We start from the raw sequence: 21952 nt of genomic DNA on the forward strand, positions 1-21952 counted from the left end.
CAAGTCACATACCCTATGGAACATTAACCCTAGGTATTGCTCAAGTCTCACCATTAGCCAAAATTTTAACTAGACAATGGAAAACATGAATTACACCTTCTACCACTGTAGACGGGTTAAGCACTGGTTGGTGGTTTAAGGTATATCCTCTGACAGGCACTCTGGATTTATTTCCTCCCACATTTGGTTGTTTAGAGTTTAACTTGAGAGAACAGGTTGCAACCTGATGCTCAGCACTACCACACCGTAAACATTTTCGGATCCTTCTCCAACAATTATCTTCAGTATGGTTGGTTTTTCCACAATATCTACAACATAAGTGATGGATTGAGATTTGATCTCCTTGTGAGACACCTCTCAGTTGTCCTCCTCCACCTGGGACTTCTTTCGGAGTTACTCCCTTGGATCTCTCCGAAATTTTCACACCACCAACTCATCGACCCATCTTAAAGGGTGGCATACCTAGATCACCTTGTTCCTGCCCTTGGTCTCCACTAGACGCACATCTCTTTCCTTTCTCCTTTTCGCTACACTTCGTAGCGAGTTCATCTTCACTAATCGCTTTGCGTTTCTCTTTAGTATCGTGGGAACTTCTTTCACCTCTTTCAACTTGATTACTAGGAAGGTCTTGAGATACTATTTGGCTGGGCGAAGGCACTACTTCAAACTTATTCGGTACCCCTTCTAGAATCCCCTTGTATTTCTTTTCCAATTCCATGTTCTTGTGTAGCAGTTTAATTTTCTCCACATATTCTTGTTTCCATCGTCCTTCCCAATAGTCAACCAATTTCTTTTGGAATTCTACCTCCATCCGAAGGGTGTCTTTTTCCTTATGCATACCTTTCAAATTTGTCATATCACCAATTCCCTTAAAGTCAAATGACAGCCTGTCATGAAAATCAAAAGATCGGAATGAATAATCAATCACAATTGAAAACTCTAGCCATATCACTCTTTCATTCTTTTGCTTACAGGTTACCTAAGAAATATGAATTTTAACTATACCCTACTAGGATAGATAAGAAATCTAAACATAAGTACTTATTCTTATTCTTGGATCTTTTCACGAGGATTACTATCATCGCTTATCCATGAAACAAAATGTAGATTTATATTCCTTTAGTAGAAGTTTCACACCATAATTCAACTCAATCTCTCTTATACACTTACTTATAAACTCACTCAAGAAGAAACTATAACTTCTAACCCCTCAATAGTGCCTTTTCCATCCTCCATCTGGGTAGTTGTCCTAATTCCGCAAAAATTCGTACACAAGTGTAGAACTTACACTTTTGTCTCCAAAAATTTCATATATAATTCACAACTTAAATAGAAATCAAACTCAAGTTCCTATGCGGTATTGTAGAAGGGTAGAAAATAGAAATGATAGTCAAGCAAGAGTTAAAACGAGTTCCAAAGAAATTCATGTATAATCGTAATCAAATCACAACAAAATCATAGAAACACGAAATAAGAGTACATAGGTACGGGAGAAATAAAACAAACTATAATACTAGCGCCTTAACGTTCGCAACGATCACCAATCTAACTATCATCTACAAAAACCCTAACCAAACCTGCACGAGACTAATCCATGACAACACTCACTGATCCACTTTCCGTAATCAGTTCAATCTCAAGTCCATTACTAGAACCTTTCACACCTTGATTTTTACCATCCAACTTTATCTCAAGTTCAATCGAGATATCGAACCTTTTTCTAGTACTCTCCACTTTTAGTACTCAGATACAAGAATTCGAAACTAGGAGAATTCAAATCTCAGGTCGTACGCTCCCAAGTGCAAATTTTTCAAGTTCAAGATTCCTACCTGACATACATATCTATCTACCTCAAGTATCATGATAAAGGTTTTACGTCTATAACTTTCATAATTCACAACTTACGCTCATGAAGAGCACTAAGCCCTTGATACTTATTCGTAAAATTGGGACCATATCACCACTTGGCCCAAGTTCACCTTGCGCAGAGACCACGCGAGGCAGCTTTGATACCATCTGTGACGACCCCACGTCCCCCTAGAGCGTACCCTAGGGTATAGCGGATCGTCTGCCCAACTCTCGCCGGGACTCACTCACTTACTGAAAAAAATAACTTACAACCATAGAAAGGAAATAAAACAACAATTTTCAACCTTAAAATATACATTAGTACTTAAATCCAGCTCCAAGACTCATACATGCCCCAAATGTGTCAAATATTCCAAAATCCAAATACATCCAACCCTAGTCAGGCACTACCGTGAACACAATCGCAAAAATTCAAAAACCAGACTTTGCTAGCCTGTACCAATCCCCACGCCCTTGCTAGTATCCCCTGTAAGGAAAACAAATCTCATAAAATGAGCTAAAACTCAATGAGGTTCCAAAACTTCATGCAGACCCAAATAGCAAGTTGACCATGATATAAAATCGCATGTATCAAAATAGCAAGCAAATGAAGTCAAGAAAATGAGCAATAAAGTTTTGTAAAGCCAAGCACTAGTTATTTAACATATCAAGTGAAAGGATACCGCCGCTATTTCAAAATAGCTCCGCCATAGCTTGATCAAGTAGTAGTTGACTCTCCGTCAACTTTCAAGTAAAGTAACCCGTCCAGTAGAGCCCCGCTTGACGCCAATCCGTCCACCATTCAACCCCCTTACCGGGCCCAAACATTCAGATAAACACGTGTGATAATATTCGAGTATACCGATTAGTCGAGGAGGTATCACTCCACTCGACAAAACAAGAGACCCAGGGTTCGTTATCTAATCGACCAGGCCCTTTGTCGGCTCAACTCGATTAACTAATCTCAGAGTTTCTGGAATTCCAGGGTGCTCACTTATAAACAAGTATATCAAGTCATGTGCACTCAAGACACAGTAATAAGCCATGTTTAGGACAAGTGCGATAAAGTACACCCTTGTCCGTTCAAACAAGTCAAATATTATCCAAACACATTAATAAAACATGTAAAAACAAGTATCAAATACAAACATGCACTTGAAAGCATTCACCAAAGGTCTAGTGCTTTTCAAGGTCACGCTCAGGTGCAACTCCTTGGATGGAGTCCAAATCTGCGATGAAATATTATTCAAGAGTTTAAAATCAACTAGGGTTCGAAACTTAAGCATTTCGCTTAACGAAAATCAAGTAACTAAAACTCATTTGGGTAATAGTCATGTTACTTATCAAACTCTATAAAATTCATGCTCGCTCTTTTGGTGTTGCTGAAGAAGCAATTAAAACTTTGGAATTCGCATTTGAGTCTAAAAGACGAGAAAAACGTATTTCTTTTGGTCGCTACTTTCACTTTTTAAAGGGTACAAGTTTCGGACGAATTCAGCTCATATACTTCTACTAACGGTAACTTGACTACCATAGACAATCTAAGTTCTCTTCGACTTCAAATCGTCACTCAACTCAAGTTCACTCACCTAACCCTTTGGCGAAAATTTGAGCGGCATGCCCTTTGTATTTTGCCATTTTTCAGCCATTTATGGCTTCATTATTTTCCTCAACTCAGCTCAGATTCAACACATAAGCAAGTTTAACACAATAGCTCTTCAACTAGGCTCAATGTCATCCAAATACAAGTCAATTCTAGTAATGCAATCATCAAGACCAAAGCTGGAAACTAGTATTAAAGAAGAATGTCTAAGTAACAGGTTTGTCATCTTTCGGCGTTTTGATCACAACTGAAGCTATGCTTATCGGATTGGGCCAAATTTTATGGCATTTTTAAGCTAAGACATCGAACTACATTTTCTATGAAGACATCGACACCCAGTTCTCACATTTTCAGGGTCAAAAATTGACATCTCAGAGAAAACAAAAAGCTGTCGGTTAAACAGGGCATTTGGGCAGTCAAGGGTATTTTAGTCATTTCACAAAATACAGTACTCCGATTGAATTGAAATTTTTGCAGGTCGATAGTTAACACAATTCCCTATAACGTTCATGTTTTGACCAAGAGATGATTTGGCCTTTATCATGGATGAATATGCAGGTCAGATCGGTTCAAAGAAACAGGGCAGAATCTCTACCAATGCTGGAATTCAACTTTTACTCTAACAAAGTTGCACTCAATCCCAAAATCACTTCACAAGTTCCATTTCCAACCTTAATACATCATTTAGTAGTTAAACAACACTAATCAAAACTGAAAAGATACAAACCCTAGCTAAACATGCCACTACTCCATCAAAACTAAACAATCAACCATCATATGCCAAGATTACAAGCTTCTATAGCATTTTTAGCTAGTTTAAGTTAAAGACAAGAGGTGGATGAATTTATACCTTCCTAAAGCCTTCTTGTAAGTGAAAACAAACCACTCTCTTCCAAAAATTGCACCACACCCAGCTTTCCAAGCACCAAAAGGTAAGTTTAATCGGTTTAGTTTTTGTGATTTCAACTCAACAAGAAAGAATCAAGGTTGGAGTTGAAGTTGTTTTTCTCTCTTTTTCCCCCGCTTAGTTTTGGCCAACATGAAGAAGAATGAAGGAGAAATGAAGCCAATTTAGTGATAAGAAGGAAGGAAATTGGTTTAGTCAAAGTTGGTTGGATTTCCGCCAAGTGTCGCTACAAGATTAAATCTCAAAATTTTCTTTTCTCTCTCTTCTTTTAGTCCAAATTTTCGGCTGTCTTAAGGAGATATTTAGGGCTGATTTTACTCAATTAATAACAAGGAGATTAAGGTAATAAAGTAGTGTTCATGTGGTGTACTCAATCGGTAGCAAACGGTGCACGTCGGTTCAAGCCAATTTTCCTTAATTCTCTTGTACTTGTGTTTTAACTTGTAATTCACAAACTTATTATTAGCACTTCTAATCACATACTTTCTCTTACTTAATACTTGTTCTTCTCCACCAAATTTAATACACACACCTCACCAAGTAATCACACTACCAAAATACACCAAAAACACATCAAAAACCCTAGTATGTACAAAAAAAAAATCTTAACATATGTCATTCCTTTAGAAAAATCATAACTTGAGTTATAAATGTCAAACATTCATACAACTTGACCTGTTAAAAACTAGACTTAAAACACTACTAATCTTTAAAAGATACCTCAAAGAAATTCAACTCATAAGTTAGTCCAAATTGAGTCATAAGCTACTACAACATTCCTATGTTTACTTGTGCAAGGCAGAATTTTCAGTCAAATTTGCCAATTTTTTAGAATTTATAGATATTGAATCAAACTCTGAATTTTCTACTGTAGGAAGCCCTATGAGTCTAGTTTCAAACGCAACAAACGAAACTCAATTCCGACTTTCCTACACGAAGTTATAGCCGATTTCCCAAAGTTGCGCAGAGCTTCCAATGAAAATTTCTAGATTTTCTAACAACTTTAGATTATGAAACTTTTCTTAACAAAATTCACTCCCTTGGCTCGCATTCAACCAAGAATCTAAAGCAAGTAAGTTCAAATAAGAACTATAAAGACAAGTAAAATTTCGGGGTCTCACAGTGTTGCTTCGTGAATCGCCTTGCAACTCCTAGGGATTTGAACTCCTGTTACAAAACCGCGAGCCATTCTTGTGTATCAGAGGATCTCTGAGTTTTTGCAACAAAACTACGGAAATTTCTGTACTTTGCAACTTTTAACTTCAATTCTTCTGCTTGCATAAATCATGACCCAATCATTATTTTACCAAATTCAAAGTTTCTAATAAGTTTAAAATGATACAAGCATGCAATTTATCCTCTTATATCAAATCAAATATATCAAAATTACAAATCGAGGGTTTGAGTTCTTTATATTTAATGTTTCTCGCCAACCTTCAAAAAGTGACTTTTGCCTCAACTTGCAAAACCTACAAAATAAATAACAAAAACACACTTTAACAAATCAAATACATATAGAAACAAACTTAAACTAATGAAATTATTCAAATATTGGGTTGTCTTCCAATTAGCGCCTTTGTTTAGAGTTGTTGGTCTGATTCAAAAGAATTACCTCTTCAATCATTGTTAGGATCCTTTAAGGATTATGTTACCCCTTTAGGGACAATTCACCAGTTAGATAGGGTTTTAAACGCTGTCCGTTGATTTTAAAGGGTGGACCTTGTTCAAAAGTCACCTCCGCGGCATCATATGGGTATACGTTTATAAATGTAAATAGTCCAGACCACCTAGATCTTAGTTTACCTGGGAACAACTTGAGACGAGAGTTAAATAAAAGAACTTTTTCCTATCTCAAATTGTCTTTGAACAATGTGCTTATCATGCCAATATTTCACTTTTTTTCTATATATTTTTGTATTTTCATAAGCACTCAATTGGAATTCCTCCAATTCGCTTAATTGGAGCAATCTTTTATGACTTGTAAGAGAAAAATTCATGTTAAACTCCTTTATTGCCCAATAAACTCTATGTTCAATTTCGACAGGCAAATGTCATATTTTTTCATACACTAGACAATAAGGAAACATACCCAGAGGTATTTTAAATATAATCCTATTTGCTCAAAGTGTGTCATCTAACTTCTTAACCCAATCTTTTCTAGACTTACTCACGATTTTTTTTTAAATCAAGTCAATCTCTCTGTTAGTTAGTTCTACTTGGCCATTAGCTTGTGGATGATATGCAAGAGATATTTTATACCTACAATCATATTTTAACAAAATGAGTCAAACCATTTGTTGCAAAAATGTTTACCTTCATCACTCACTATTGCCCAAGGGATACCAAATATAGTAAAAATGTTCTTTTTAATGAATTTAATTATAACTTTTGCATCATTAGTTGGGGTGACAGTTGTTTCTACCCATTTTGACACATAATCAACCGCAACAAATAAGCACTTATTATTATTTGAATCAGGAAATGGACCCATAATATCAATGTCCCAAATTTCAAATAATTTAATTTCAAGAAACACATTTAAAGGCATTTCATACTTTTTAGAGATATTACCGATTCTTTGACATTCATCACAACTTCTAACATAATTTCTAACATCTTTATACATAGTAGACCAATAAAATTCAAATTGTTTTACCTTTACAATTATTTTAGATGTACTAAAATGATCACCAATTTCTCGGTTATGACAATGAAAAAGAATATTTAGTACCTTATCTTCCGGAACACATCGGCGTATCATTTCATCTGCATAATACTTGTAGAACAAAGGTTCCTCCCAAAAGTAATGTTTCACATCATAAATAAATCGCTTCCTTTGATGATAACTTACATCTTTCAAAATTATGCCACTTACTAGATAATTGACATAATCTGCATACCAAAGTGAACCTTTAATAAGTAGTAATTGCTCATCTGAAAAATTTTCATTGATAGGAACAACTTCATTTCAAGGGATATTCTCCAAACGAGAAAGATGATCAACAACTACATTCTCGGATCTTTTTTTGTATCTAATCTCTATGTCAAATTCCTGCAAGAGAAGAATCCATGGAATAAGTTTAAGTTTTGTATCTTTCTTATTTAATAAGTATTTTAGAACTGCATGATTGATATAAATGATAACTTTAGAACCAACTAAATAATATCTAAATTAATTAAGTGCAAATATTACGGCTAACAACTCTTTCTCAATTGTAGTGTAATTGACTTAAACATCATTTAGAATCCTATTAATATAATAAATAACATGCAATCTTCCTTTTTTTTCTTTGTCCAAGAACTGCCCCAACCGTATAATCATTTGCATCACACATGAATTCAAATGGCAATAACCAATCCGGTGACGTAATAAATAGAGTTGATGTTAATGCCTTCTTTAAACTATTAAAAGCATTCAGACATTTATCATTAAAGTCAAAGGTGGCATCTTTATTTAATAAATCACATAGAGGTTTTGTAATTTTGAAAACATCTTTTATAAAACGTCTATAAAATCTCGCATGATCAAGAAAACTTCTACTGCCTCTAATGTTGTTTGGTGGTGGTATTTTCTCAATTAATTCAATTTTAGCTCTATCCACCTCAATTCTTTTAGAAAAAAGTTTGTGACCAACATAATTCCTTCTCTAACTATAAAATAATATTTTTTTTAAAATTTAAAATAAGATTAGTACCTTCACATCTTTGCAAACTTTTCTCCAAATTATACAAACAATCATCATAAGAAGATCCAAAAACTGAAAAATCATCCACAAAAATTTTCATGATCGTCTCTACATGATCGGAGAATATAGCCACCATGCATTATAATTTTAGTGGGAATAATTTCATCATTTTCATTTACAATTAACGTCATCTTACCTTTCTTTGGCACAATATGAATTGGACTAATCCAATCACTATTAGAGATAAGAAAGATAATACCTGTATTGACCCACTTTAAAATCTCAATACTTATCACTTCCTTCATATTTGGATTAAGTCGTTTTTGAATTTCTACCACTGATTTAATTCTATACATGCAAATGGTAGGGCTTATACCCTTGAGATCGGAAATGATCCAACCAATTGTCAGTTTGTGCCTCCTTAGAATTCGTAACAACTTGTCCAACTACACATCATCCAAAAAAGCACTTACTATCACTGATAATGTATCATTTTCACCAAGAAATGCATACCTTAAATGATCGGACAATGGTTTAAGATCAAGAATCGGAGTTTGCTCACTTGATGACGGTGGTAACCTTTTTCCTTTTCCTATATCTTATAATAATTTCCTCTTTTATAAGGCACTTGAGAGTTCAAGAAATTAGCTATCTACAAAATCTCCAAATCATCATCTTCTTGAAAAATATAATCAAACAAATAAATTTCAATCATATCAATTGCATACACATTATTAGTAAACGAAAAAAATTTCTCAAATTCATGCAAATTAAATTCAATTTCATCTTTTCCTATTTTGAACTTAAACTTCCTTTGTTTAACATCAATAATAGCACCGGCTATAGCTAAGAAAGGTCTACCAAGTATAATTGACATATTAACATCCTCTTCCATATCAAGAACGACAAAGTCCACTGAAATTATGAAATTTTGACTTTTATAAGCACTTTTTCAAGCACACCAAGAGGATATTTAACCGACCTATCCGCTAATTGCAAAGAAATTCTAGTCCTCTTAAGTTCATTTAAACTAAGTTTTCGAACAACACATAGAAGAATTAATGAAACACTTGCATCTAAATCACATAATGCATTTAAGAAATTTATGTTACCAATGGTGCGAGGGATTGAAAAACTGACCAGATTTTTCAACTTTGGAGGGAGTTTGTTTTGAATCAATGCACTACATTCCTCCATCAATGCTATCGTTTCGTGATTCTCTAAACACCTTTTCTTTGACATGATTTCCTTGAAAAATTTGGCACAGGATGAAATTTGAGAAATAGCATCTACAAAAGGAATGTTAATATACAATTGTTTAAATATTTTAACAAACTTTTCAAACTCCTTATCCAATCGACTTTGCTTGAATCTTTGAGAAAATAGTACAGGAGGTATGGGCACATTAGTTTTAAAAGTTGATTTTTCTTTGTCCACAACTTTTTCCTTTCCTTTTTCCTCTATACTTAACCTTTGATCATTAATCAAACTCTCTTATTTGTCCCTTACAAGGTCAACATTAGAAGGACCATCATATTATTTATCACTTTGGAGAATAACTGCCTTACAATACTCCCTAAGATTGACTTTGATTTTGCTTGGTAACTCCCCTTGGTTGGTTTTTAGAGTTCACGGCATTGGCAATTTAATCGAGTTGGACTTCTATATTTCTATACATTAAGGTTAATTGGTCCATTTTTCTCTCTAATCTTTCAAATCTCTCCAAGGTATTTTTAGCTAATCTATCCATATTACTATTGGTAGTATTAGCTAATGTTTCAATGGCCATCTTCCATGATGGTTTGGATTCAATGGGTGTTTGTTTTGATTGGAAGTTCTGTGGATTAGTTGGTCTTTGTTGATTTTCTTGATGTTTTCACTCAAAGTTTGGATGATTCCTCTACCCTGAATTATAAGTGTTGGAATACAGAATGTTTTGAATTGGATGGTTGAAATTATTCACATATTGTACTTGTTCCAAAGCAACACAATTAATAATTTCATGATTTCCTCCACAAAAAGTACAACATGCTACAGTAACAATAGAAATTGAATCAACCTCACCTTGTTTATTTAGCACTTTCACCCATTGTCCATTTTTGCATCATCAATGAAAATGGAAACAATCTAAACTTTATAGCATCATCACTTACTCCATTAAGTTTGATTGTATCACAAATTTTTGAAAAATTAGCTGAGTTAGCATTTGGATCCTCCATTGAGTGACCTTCAAATTGATTTTGTTGGATCATTTGAATCAAGGAGGGTTTAATCTCAAAGTTGTTTGCATTAATTGCCAGTCTTGCGATACTTGTTTGTTCTCCTGAAATATCCGACAATGCAAACTCCCTTAAGGCTTGATGGTTCTGATTTACTCGTTCTTCTTCCATTGTTTCTCTTAGAGACTGCTCAATCAAAATCTCACCTGCACTTTCTTCCCTTGAATTTTCTTCACCTTGTTGTTGTTGTTATCGTACACTTCATCTTGGCTTCCTAGCGGTCCTTTCAATTTTCGGATCAAATGGGACTAGGCCACGAAGCAATCGGTGCATGCACTACAAAAATACAACAAAAAGATAAGTAAAAGAACTTATCTTCACTCCTATATATATAAAAAAATCAGAAAAATTAAGAACTAAAACAATATTTAGACTAATATTATCCAATTCCCTAGCAATGGCACAAAAAACTTATGTGGTTTAATAAATTTCTAATTATCAATTCAATTTAGTCTAATTACCTCGATTTTTCACAAGTATACAAGTTAAACGAGTATAGTAATGATTAGGGTCGATCCCACAGGGAATTGGTTAATTACCAAGGCTTTTCAACTAATTTTATTATCTAAACAAATTAAATATTATCAAAGAATAACAATGACAAAATTAAAGAGATTAATTTAGACGGTAAAACCAGCCATACAAGTTAGAGGTTAGTTAGGCGGTACAATCGGCCATATAACATAAACAATAAATATAAAACCGACCATTAGGTGGTAAATCAACCATGTAGGCGGTAAGTTAAAAGAAAAGAAACAAAAGTTGAGAAAGTTAGATTAGGTCTTCTTAATATTAAGATCCTAGGGATTAGAATCTCTTGTTGCTTCAAGATAGTGATTGACTTGGTTAAATTAGGCCTTTAACTTGTGACTTATTTAGGAAGTAGCCATCCTTAATTTCTTGGATGTTGTTTTCACAAATAAAGAAGAATCCTCACACCAAACCTTTATCTATTTGCATGATAAATTATCTTAACATGAGTCCATGAATCTCAATGAAGTTACATACATGTTCCATCTAAATCCACCTCCTACAAACATGAGGATGTAATCTAAGGTTCATACATTTTATACTATATATGCAAGGCACATTAATAGCTCAAACACATGCTTGGATGATATATTGTTGGTGATCAAGCAACTACACATATTAGACGCAAACATATGAACAAACAAGTGCACAAGGTGGCCAAAATCAACTCAAGTAATCACACAATCTTGAACTACAAGTTCATCTTTTCACTAGGATGCAAGAGTTTCGCTAGACATAGAATTGAACATATTGAATATAAAACTCTTGAAATGAAACATAAATCAAACAAGGAAGTAAAGAGTAAAAGTTGATGAAATCTTTTCAAGTGAATGAAACAAGCTCTTCAAGCTTCTCTTTTATAACTTTGATCTTCAAGTGTAGCACAACAAGGTTGTTGTGTTTTTAAGAAAACTTCTCTTTTTCTACTCACACAACCTTCTATTCCAACTATCACTCTCTAATTCTTCTATCCTTCCTCTCTAAAATCAATGAATCACAAGGGGTATTTATAGATATTTTTGAAGAGAAATTTGTGCTCATAATGTGGTCATAAAATTGCCCTTGACTTTTCCAACTCACACTTAGCTGTTTCCAATCGGATTTCTATAGAAAAATTGTTCAAACAGCAATGTGAAAACGAGTGCAAGTTATAGAACAACTTGCAGAATTGGCACAGGGATCCGCGAGGCAACACTTCCTGGATCGCCTCGTGGTTCTGCTTCTTTTCTCTTTTCAAAGTTTCAAATGTGACAGTTGATGATCCATGAGGTATTTCATGCTGTTAGCTCGTGTATCTTGAACTTTTGGACTTGATTTACGACCTTTCATTCTCTTTTCTTGATAATTGAACCCCTTGTATGTTGATCTTTGAATCACCAATGCTAGAGTGATATTCAAGTGCACTCAACTATTAAATTATCCTACAAATACCATATCAATTGCACATTGTACATGTAACTGAAATAAAATGAAGTTTATAGAAATTAATAACTTAAAGAGCTAGTTTCATTCTTAAAAACCCTAATTTCTTAACAAAAGTAAGCAAATAGATGTATTTTAAGCATAAAAAATGAACACTTATCACCTTATAATAATAACCTCTAAATAGATACAATTCTCCAATCATATTAAATGTAGGCTTGCATATGCATAAATGAAAGTAAGTAAACTCATCATAATTTACCTAAATAATGTCCTTTATAACCAAAAAATCAGAGATAATACCAAATATAACTATTCACGTATACATTAAGCATATGAAATATATGTACATATATCCAAAATAACACTTAGAAATTAGAGATGATACCTAATTGTACGTATCTAAATAACCCTAACAAATATTAGTACACTCATGCAAAATAAAAACCAAAAATTTAGGAGATGATACCACCTCTATGAAACATCAAAAAAGAAATAACAATATTGTAATATCAATCTTTTGGAACATCAACAAGAAATAAAATGTTCTAACCCTTGAGATAATACCCAATATAACTATACACATATCAAATAAGCATATCAAATATAAGCACACTTTTCCAAAAGGGAAAATGATCGGTTTCATCCTTCACATTTCACAAAAATATTCTTTTCGTCCCTCACTTTTGAAATGAAGCAATTTCATCCTTGACATTTAAAAATTGAAATTATTACATCCCTAAACCTAAATTTCAGTCTGAATCAAACCACCAATCAACCTGATTACAAATTTTGGGGGTATAATTGGAAGATCACTTGGTTAACTCAACTTGATATTCATGTGAAATTTAATGAACTTAAAAAGAAAAAAGAAAAAATTATAACATAAAAAAGAAATATTAATTTTTTCTACATTATCATTGTATACACTGACGGTTTTATGTACCGCCATATCATTTTAATTTTAATTTAAACACCAAATTTTATATTTATAATACACATTTAGATTCGCAAGGGGATATACTAATGGTGCATGAAAAGATTTATCAAAAAAAAAATTCTACTATTCCAAGACAAAGAATGGCCTTTTATGTTATTATATTTATTTTTTTGGTTTAATAAATGTCATGTGAATATGATGAAATTGACCGAATGATCTATCAATTCTATTTTCAAAATTTATTGCTGGGTTATTAGATGGTTTGATTGAAAATTAGGTTCAGGGATGTAATAGTTTTAATTTTTAAATGTCAAGGACGAATTTGCTTCATTTTAAAAGTGAGGGACGAAAAGAATATTTTTGCGAAATGTAAGGGATGAAATAGGTCATTTTCCCTTTCCAAAATAACACCCAGAAAATTAGAGATGATACCATAGTTATACACATCTAAATAAACCTAACAAATATTAGTACGCTCATACAAAATAAAAATTAAATAATTAGGAGATGGATAGTGTTATGGCAAATTGTTTTTATTGTATGACATGATAATTTTGGAATTGTAAAAAGTCATAAGTGAAAATCATTAAATGATATGGGCTTAATTGTCACAAGTGATAAGGGCACATCTAATGTGTAAGCAATTTAGGAACACTCACTTTTTATTTGAAAGAATTTAGTATAAAATTTTCATAAGCCAAAAAGTAAACTTTGATCTTTTAAAAGCTTTTTGAATAGAATTTTAAGTAATTGGTGGTTATAATGCTTTTGGGTGGTTATGGGTGAAAATTAGTTGTGATTACATTGGTTGGCAATATGGGTAACATGTAATCACATGGTAAAGGTAAAATTTAGTGATTATGATGGTAAAGTTGAAAATTCAAAAAGTGACAAACAAAGTTTACACCAAACCCCATACTCTCCTTTTATATATAGTATGGATATTGGTTGTTAAGGTGTGGACATAGGATGAGAGGGTGTGGATTTAGATTTTCCCTACTTTAAATTATTTAATTTGGCAACACCAAAATTGAAGGCAACATAGCATATTATAAAAATTAAAACAAACATTCAAATCAATAAGGAAACAACTGCTACAATTCCAAGCCTTCTTGTCAATAATTTTGACTTAAATATATAAATATATTTTTCCTCCTTAAAACAAAATAAAAACTTCTTGACTCATCTCATGTCTTTGGATTATAATTCAAATTCTAATAGAATCTAAAATTTTGTACATATATTTTAATGGTGAATAATGACAACAATTGATGTCATTATTAAAATGTCTATTAGTGATAGCTTCATCCTAAACCCCAATTGAATGAAGTACTTCTGGGTTATAATCATGAATAGGACTTGAAATAGGATTATTTAAACATAACAACTAAAGATATTTTCTTGAATTATTTTTTGGTATTTAGTGAGCTTAGGGCACTTCCAATGGTTTGTTTTTTCTAAGTTTTATATTTTTAAAGTTGGACTTTGTTCATTAGGTTTATTTTTTCTAAAGGTTTATATGTTTACTGTTGGAATTTATACTCTGACATTGGATTTGGAGTATATAACTAATAATTCTGACATGTTATTGACACTCAGAATAAACTCGTCATTAATAGCATGCGAGCATCTAAATGATTTTTCATATAACACATGAACATCAAATAGTGAATATAGAAGAAAATTTATATGTGAATTTAAATCAACATATGTGCATTTGGATGGCTGTTCTTAGGACTATTTTAGCAAAATTTTTACAGCAAATATTTGTTTAAAAAATTCTCTTTGGGCTCCTATTTATAGAGAAATATCAAAATTGGTAGTATTTTACAAAGTTTACACTCAAAAGCTTACTTTTTCTCAAGGACTACAATTCTAACTTTTTATTTGACCAAAAACACTTGAAAAGTGAGGTAACGCATTGTGAATTATGAAGGAAAGGAAAGTAGGAATACAAAGTTGGGAGGAAGGCAATCTATAGTTGAGAAAATTTGTAGCAATGAGATGGGGGTAGAACTATCAAAATGGGTGGTTTATGTAAGTTTGGGTGGGTTATTAAATGGATCAACTCATAAATACCTATTTAGTTACTGATTCAAAATAGACAAGTTATCAATGGTTATAGTCTTAAATGGGAGTGGGTCACCTAATTATCCATTTATGATCTATTTTAAAAATTTTACTTACTTTTTGTCCTACATTTTTTGAGCAACAAAATAGTACATCATTGTAATCAAAATATAAAAATATAACAAGTTACTAAATAAATTTTTACTTGAATAAAAGGAAAATAAAAAATTGCATAGAAAATTTGAAAATGGTATCAAGAAAAAGGGAAGAGAGTGTCGCGCCCCACTTTTTGATTGAAGTGAAATGTGTGTGATGTGTGAAGTGTGGTGTGAGCGTGTGCAAAATGAAAAGTAAAAGGCCATGGGACTTAGAATGCGACGATTTGGCCAAGTGAAGTTCAAAAGGGTTTTTTCTATCAAAAATAAAGTCGCCACTTGGTATAGAGTTAGGGTGTACCAAGTCACCCAAAAATGATTTTTGTTTTTGAATAAAAAAGTAAATAAACCCTTTTTGAGAACTTTTGGGTCTACGTAACCAAAAGAGGGATCGGGGGTCACATTTGACGAAGGGGAAGGCAAGGATAAAAATCCAAGGCACCCCTTCGACCTAGCCAAGGCTAGTTGCGTGACTTGAACCAATTTTTCCTAATTTTTCTACCCAAGGTATGTATCGCGTATTGGATATGTCTATATGAATGCAAAAACCTAGACCTAGGGGGATTGGGGGAAATTTCTCTTCAAAGGTTGAGTGGTGCCAATCACATTAATTGTGAAGCCCAATAATGATCCTTTGGAGAGGTCACACGTAATCCTAAATGACGTAAAAATGAATGGGGTGCATGTCATGTGAAAATGTAAGTTTATGTGAAGTGAGAAAAGTGGAGGTGTGCAAATGTATTTACAAGGTAAGGTGAGTAAAGAATGATAATGTGAAAATAATATAAAGTGCATGTGTGCGAGTGATATGGCATAGAGTGTGAGTAGTTAAATGAAAACGTGTAAAAGTAGTGTGAAGTGAGAATGTGGAAAAAGGGTTAGAATATAAAGTAAGTGTATGTGATAGTGAATGAATAGAATGCATGAATCCTATAGGAATGCATCAAGACGGGAACGGGGAGTCCTAACTTTGTGACTTAATCTTCCCTTTGATTAGAAGGCGAAACTAGCGTGCTAAGGCTATCGAGTAGCCACACTCGCTCGTTTCCCTTATCAGAAGGGGACTCTTCAGGCAAATGAACCCTATAACTAGCATGAAATGCAAAAATCCTAAAATGAGGGGAAAGGGGAATCGAGGAGCATGCCAGATGATAAAACTAAGGAAAAATGCATGATATGTAGTGAACAGGCAAATAATGCATTAATGAAAAACAAAGGAAAAATCCTATTGGGTCTAGCGTTGGACTAGCCCTTTCTATGAATTCCTAATGAAATAATGAGCCACAACTAGCATTGGACTAGTGTGGTGACGTACATTCATCCATCACATTTATTCAGGCTATGGAAAGCGAGTAGACATGCCAAACACTTATAAACACATAGCACATAACATTTTGCATGCTCGACTAGATGCAAGGCCCTAGCAAAGCAAATTAACACGTAGCAACTAAGCATGCAAGGCACATGAGACAATTAAAGCCCTAACTATTACATTTGCTAGCTAGGCACAAGTCTTCGATAGGTCTTCATTGAATGCTCCTCCAAGCCTTATCTATTACATTAGGGGGACCCTACTACAATCTAAAAGGGGGAAAGGGAATAAAATAATTGAATCCCTAACTATTACAAGCCAAGAGGTGTACACATACCCCATAAAGAATAATTTAAATAAAAAGCAAAAGTAAATGAAATAAATGAAAGGAGTTAAAGGAATGGCAAGGAAAGCAACGTAGACATGCAATTCACACTTAACACGTTGGATCACATAGGAGAAATAAAAATCAAGGAGATATAGGTTACCTCCCTTGTAATTGGGCCCCACTGAAGTGAAATCACTTATTTATCCTCCAAAATAAAAGAAATGGTCAAGGCACCAATTTATTTGGCAAATAATCACAAAGGATAAAAATAAACATGAATTTGAATCAATTAAATCATGTCAACAAACCACATTTAAGAAGTCAAGAGAAGAGAGGACTTGATTGCAAAGATTGAAAAAAATTTTGGGGCCAAAATTAAACAAAAATAAAGTTCAAGGGCCTATTTGCAATTAAACCAGGGACTCAATTGAAAGGAATGGAAATGTCAAGGGCCACAGTAAAAATATCCAAAAGTCAGGGGACTGGAATGAAATTTCGTCATTGGGCTACTGGACTTAACAGGCCATTGGGCCCTTCTCTCTATTTGTTTGGGCCAAGACTCCTTAGCCTGCCACAAAGCCCAGAGGCTACATGTGGGCTGGCCTCTACTTATCAATAAAACAAACCCAACAAAAGAGTGGGCTTTAGCCCCCCTTAAGCCCAAGCAAAAAATCCAAACAAAATAAACTAAACCCACTTTCATAAATCCAAACAAATTATTATTACCCACAACCCAAATCATAATATCAAACCTAACAAGATTAGCAAATCAACTAAAATTATTAGGCCATAATTATAATCCAAATCCCAGAATTAATCTATCCAACAAATCACATAAAATATGCAAACAGAGGAATAAGCTTAAAAGGGCAAAATTAGTTTGATTTTTCCAGATTTTGGGCCGTAATGAAATGAGACAGAAAATGAGGGATTAAATTGCAATTTTAGACATTTCTTCACTCATGTTTCGCAGAGGCTTTCCTCTTCATTGCTGATACCAGTTAAGCATTTCAGCTTTCCTTTCGATTAGCAAAACCAGAAATTTGGTTTCGATTCCAATCATTCCAGCAAACAATGAAACTCACAACAATACTCCCTCTCAACATCGATTCGGATTCAAGCATAGAGATAAAAAAACAGAAAAAAAAAACAACGAACCAACACAGCTTCTATCATGGAGAATCGTTCATTATGTTCGGACAAGCAAAAACCATCCGAATGTTCCATTTTCTTCGTACGTAAAGCAAACGAAATCATCTTCAAGTAGAAGGTTCATTCGGGCATTTTAGCAAACAGCAAATGGGCATGAAAAAACTCAACAGATTTCTGCTTAAATTACATTACAACCGGCCCCAAAATTATCAGAAAAGCAAGGAATTCAGTCCAACACACGCAGAAAACATATGCGAACAAAATTACCGACCCTCAACAGAAAAAAAAAATCATGATGACAGACCCACGGCAGCCATGCTTCTGAAATTCATTCTTGAAGAAAAAAAAAACTGAAATGTAAAAGGGAAAGAATAGCTTACATCGTTTCTCACGGTGAAGATTCACGAGCGGCAGCGGTGAATTCCGCTGATGCGGTGGCGAGCAATGGTGATTCCAGTGAACGGCAGCAGCTACAAGCTTTTCGAATTTGCCCTTTATTTTTGCTGAAGCTTTCTTCCTCTGCTTCCGTTCGCGGCCGGGGACTTTTCCTCTATTCTTCATGTCGCTCTGTTCTTTTTGGCCAAAACCTCCCCTATTTTCCCTTTTGCTGTTTTTCGTTGATTGTTTCTTCCATTTATGCTCAGCCCGCCGCCCGGTTCCTCTTTTTTCCTGCTTTCCTTTCTTTTGCTCTCGGACGAAATTTTTCTGTTTTTGTTCTTTTGCCCCTGCTCGGCAATTCCGCCGCCCCTGCCCTCTCAGCTCTCAAGCCTTTTTGCTTTTTGCTCTCCCTTTTAGCCGCCACCCTCCTCGGCCTTTTCTCCGTGTTTTTTCCCTTTTTTCCTCAGATTCTTAGCCCCCAGCTTCCCCTTGTTTTGTCTAGCCTCTGTTTTTTCCCCTTGCCCGCTGCTTGGCCCCTCTGTTTTTAGCTCTTTTCTCTTCCCCCTGTTTTCAAGCCTCTTCGAGGGTTTTTTCTTCCTTTTTTTCCGATGCCCCCCAAAAAACCCCCCAAGTGTCCTTGACAGCTACCCCTATACACTTGTCCTACCATTCCTCGACCACTTGTCTAATGCTTATTTGCACACTTGTTCAACATGCAATTGACACACTTGTTTAACATGCTTAATTTTTAAAAATTACCTTGCAAAATGCCTTAGCAAGAAAAAATCAAATTTTAAAAAGATAAAATGGATCTTTATTCGGGATTTTCCTAAAATTTAGTGTAAAATTGCTTTAAAAAGAAAATGATGAATTTTAATGCATTTAAAATAAGAATGAACATCAATTACCATTTGCAACCTCCAATCAATTAAAAATAATAAATATGAGACAAGAATAAATAATAATAATAAAACTAAAAATTGAATCAAAGGAAGTCAAAATTGAATGAATAAAGCTAAAACTGAATCGATGAAATTTTTGGTGTCTACAGAGAGGGTTTATAAAATAGGGGAAGTGGCTTGAAGAGGAAAAGAGGGAAGAATATGGAAGGGAGGGATGATAAGGTGCATGTTTGGTGTGCTTTTGATATTCTTTTAGGTACTTTTTTGAACTTTTTCTATATTTTTTAGTGTACTTTAAGAGTTTAAAACAAGATAAATAGGTACGATATTTCGACATAAGTTAAATACTAAAATAATACTCTTTTATTTTTTAGCCTTTTTACCATATGATTATTTTAAATAATTTATTTATTATTACTATAATTTAAAACATAAACCCGTACATAATGCAGATCAAAATACTAATTATAATATAATTCAACCTCAAAAGGGTTTAGGCGTAATATAAAGATTATGCATTTACTTTCCTTAAAATTTGACCAAATTATCAATCAAACCCTCAGATTTGATCATATTACAATCACCTCTCTCGGTACTAATGGTGTTTAAACCGAACAGAAGTAGCAAAATCAGAGAAATGCCCTATAATGCATAAGACTAAGTAAAAAAAGTTTTGTACAGAAGAGCTTTTTAAGTATAAATAAAATATTCGAACTTTCAAAAAAAAAATTTAAGAAGAGATTGCCAACATTATGCTACTAAACAAGGAAACTAAAAAGAAAATTGTCAGGCAAAACTACAAGTACATAGCCTAATAAACAACTATAAGAGGAAAATTTTCTTTTTTAACAAAGAGAAAGGTATTCATCAACTTGAAAATGCCAAAAAAATCAAAGCACTTTAGGAAATTTCAAGAAGTCCACCATCATTGTAGAGCCCCCTTTCGATCTGCCTCTCTCTCCAAGTTTGACAAACCTGAACCTTTGTCCCCCATCTCCCAGAACAATGGTCTTGCTTACAAGACACAAATATAGCACTGGACAAATCCACTTATTCAATCAAATACAAAAATTTGAATTTCAAGCTAATCTATATTTTTTAACGCACTATTTAGTTTATTTATTTATACATTCATATTTTATGAACTATTTTAGCATTACATATTAACTTGTTAAAAGTTAATCTATTATATTAAGAAAAATTTCTTGAAAGTTAAATTGCGTATAAATTTCAATTAGTTTTTGCATTCGAATTCAATTTTACTTTGCCAAGTTTCATATTAAGTACTTAGTCCTATATACATGTGATCTTTTAAATGTAAAATTTGAACTAATGAAATTGTATATTTTTAAAAGTACTTTTCATGAACATATAAGACCAAGATTTAGATGTAATTACTGTTGGGTGTGGGCAAGCCCATTTGTGGGCCAACCCACTTATGCAAAAGCTTGAGGGCTTCTCATGCTTAAATACACAGAGCACCCGCATGAGGAGGCAATTTTGCTTCGGTCCTTGCGTGAGAGAAAAAGTGCCAGCCGTCACTTTTGAGAGACGCGAAGAGAGAGAAATAGCTAGAGAGAGAGAAACTTCAAAGTCTTGATTGGAGGGTGATTTGAAACCCGATTGAGACGAAATTTTACACACGGGATCCTCTCATCAAACTCTACTCATCTACCGATTCAAATTTCGAATTTTCTCTTCGTTTGGTAACACCTTTTCAAACCCACTTCTTTGACAGTTGTAGTTTTTTGGGTGATTTTGTAGCAACTGTGCTTGGTTGGTACTGGCGATATTATTGTCATCCGAATATTTCGGATAGACCTGTGTACTCCCATTATTGTGATAGTGGAGATTTTTTACTGGACTAGGTCCCGTGGTTTTTCCCAATTGGGTTTTCCACGTAAAAATCTTGGTGTCCTGTGCCTTTTATTTTTCTTGCATTTTATTATCACTGCTGGTATTATTACTTGGTGATTTGGTTTGTTCCTATTTTAACTGGTATTTGTGGAAAGAGAAATTTGTCATGGGCTAACTCTGATATTTTGTGCCTGTACTGATACCCCTTTCCCAACAACTACAATTTTATTTGTGTCCTTCCAATTACATTAGAAAATTGATCGTTTTTAGAGTTTGATACTATAGCATAGTGAAGTTGTACTTTTATCTTACTAAGATTATAAAAATAGGGAAACAAAGAAATGAATAGTTTTTCTAATAAGCACATTAATGTATATATTGATGTAATAATAAATATATAGCTTACTTATTATGTTTCATACACTTAAATTTACTGTTATTTTGTTAAAATGATCTAATGATTAAAAACCTAAATTTGATTAAAAACTTTTTACTTTGAGCTGCAATTAGACATCATGGTATCCAAAAAAAAAAAAAGGAAAAAAAAATCATCACTCTGAAAACAAACTAGTAAACCAGCAC

General features: G+C 33.6%; 1 long non-coding RNA gene across 1 annotated transcript; it reads right to left on the bottom strand.

The window, feature by feature from the left end:
• Window positions 1-10093: 10093 nt before the first annotated feature.
• Window positions 10094-19700, bottom strand: LOC113711059 (uncharacterized). The gene is made up of 2 exons (XR_003453083.2): window positions 17242-19700; window positions 10094-10599 (listed from the first exon to the last, which is right to left on the bottom strand). It is a non-coding gene; the product is annotated as an uncharacterized lncRNA (long non-coding RNA).
• Between the last annotated feature and the right edge of the window lie 2252 nt (window positions 19701-21952).

Source organism: Coffea arabica, chromosome 10e (genome assembly GCF_036785885.1).
Source record: "Coffea arabica cultivar ET-39 chromosome 10e, Coffea Arabica ET-39 HiFi, whole genome shotgun sequence".
NCBI lineage: Eukaryota > Viridiplantae > Streptophyta > Magnoliopsida > Gentianales > Rubiaceae > Coffea > Coffea arabica.